Raw genomic sequence first — 2,270 nt, 5'->3', positions numbered from 1 at the left:
ATCCAATTCATAGGGTTGAATTAACCGCTAAATATTGCGTCCATTTTTCAGATTCTTTGCGTGATTGTGGTACTTCCTGACCACCCATAATGTTGACTCAATGGACAGCAATGGCGCAGGTGTGGGGCCCGATACGTCACGTAATGTCCAGTCCAGTAATTTATATCCATCCATATCAATGCTGCTGCCTCGCGCTCTGTCCTCTCGCACTTCCCGCTACTCAGCAGTAGGTGTCAGGTTACGTTGTGTTGCATTCAATGTTGTAGGAAAAAAGAGATTCATGCGCTTAATGTCCGATTTCCCATAACTATTTATTGAATTCCTAGTCGCCAGCTGGGGTGGCAAGGCTCTCATTTGGGGTGGCAACTGCCACCCCATGCCACCCCAGTAGATCCGCCCCTGGGCTGGAACCAATAAAGGATGTCASGGGGGGCAAGTGTAGTACATTGTGACTGCTCAAAGGCAGACATAAAAGTTATATTCTGTTTTAGAAACCATACATCCTCTTCCTAGTCTCATCAAGATGAGCTTCACAGCAAGGCTCCAAGTTACACTGCTTTGTTGATGTCTAGCAGGCTATTTTTGCTCTATTTTACCTAATGATTTCCTATTATGTGGGGGGAAAAAAGAAAGCCAAAAGTAAATTTTTTTAGTACAGGACTTTCTTTTTTCAAAGATATGTCCACTAGTTATACATAGCAATGCAAAAAACACAAGAAAAATTTTGTCATTCTGCAGAATATTACTAAACTTTAATTAAATAATTTCATAAGATGTGTTTATCTTGTTTTAGTACTCAGGTTGTTTACCACAGTTATCAGTTTTTTTCTGTAGAAGAGATGCGTGTCTCTCTTACCTTACTTCATTGCAGGGTGTGACCGACAGGTGTGTTATSCAGCTGGAACTCATCATGCCTAAACAGGTAGAGCTTAAAAAGGAGCAGATTCCCTGCTCCTTTTTAAGGAGACACCAGATTTTATTTTYCCTTTCAAGTCAGCCAGACATACACTCAGCATTTTTCTCCTAGTATGAACCCAAACCTTTACCTCGCTTCCAGAAATTTCAACCTGTGTCCCTCAAATCTTTGAATCTGTTYCTTGGTGTTCATAATTGTCGCCAGCGTTAAAGTCTCAATTACTAACCACTAGATTTCAAGTGATYGCCTATCACAATAATTCCAGATTTTTGTTTGTTGTTTTTCTAAGCATATTTCTTCCTCACTATCCTTCCAGATTTTAGTAATGTGTTTAATAATTATTAAACTACTTTTGGTGTTTTCAGTGATTATAAATGTTTTCTTGACTTGATGCATGTCAAAGATGTGACTCCTCTGAGACAGAGCGATGCGTCTTCCCACATGGTCATTTAAGAAATGAGAAGCTGCTCTGTGTTAATTAGGGTCAAATAACTTGTTGCCAGATTAAATATGATAATCCATGCAGTGATTACCTAAATATGGACTCTTAGCTATTTGTTTGTTAAATCCATTTGATAATTTTTTTAAAATAAACTCAATTCAAAAAACTTCTYTGTAATTTTCATAAGTTCCCATTTCAAAAGTATAAAGTTTTACATATTCTTTAAAGCAAATATGTAAAATAAGGTTTAGATCAGGTCTTATGCTGATCTAAACCTGATATTGACCAACATTGCTTTAAATTGGCATCAATTTTAACCGACTCACCGGATTTTGTCACAGTATTGTGACCTAGAAGAGAATAAAACTGATAAGCAATGTGCTTTTTCTTCTGGCTTAGGTATGTAAGCTTAAACATAATTTACTCCTTCAAAAAGTGTTGCTGCAAGGTAATGGCTTTTAGATGCAAGTTAGAGTTAAGCATCTTGTGCAAGAACACATTGACCTATGAGCCACAAAAACAATTAAATTATTTCTTGCAGGGGCAAAAATATACCTGTTAGTGAATAAAGAAGGATGTATAACTTTCACTGAATTAAATATTTTGTGGGGAAACTCTTTATCAGAGATTCAGGCTAATGACTGAGACRGATGCCTACTGTGGGTTAAATACATGGAGTTATTTTTACCAACTTCCTGAAAGAGAGCCCCACCTTTTATTTGCTCAGAGCCAATATTCCTGTTTATGATGAGAGGCAAGAAATGATAAATGAYGCTACGCTGCCTAATAAATATGAAATCCCCGGATCATTAACTGGATTAGACTGGAGAGAAAATTGCATAATCAGCCAAAAGAATCACTGGAGTCGGGTACTCATCAATAAGATCACATAAGCTTACCARAGATAGTTAA

The sequence above is a fragment of the Poecilia reticulata genome, linkage group LG10, assembly GCF_000633615.1.
Source record: "Poecilia reticulata strain Guanapo linkage group LG10, Guppy_female_1.0+MT, whole genome shotgun sequence".
Taxonomy (NCBI): domain Eukaryota; kingdom Metazoa; phylum Chordata; class Actinopteri; order Cyprinodontiformes; family Poeciliidae; genus Poecilia; species Poecilia reticulata.
The sequence above is the reverse complement of the archived record's forward strand: the minus strand, read 5'-3'. Positions refer to the sequence as shown.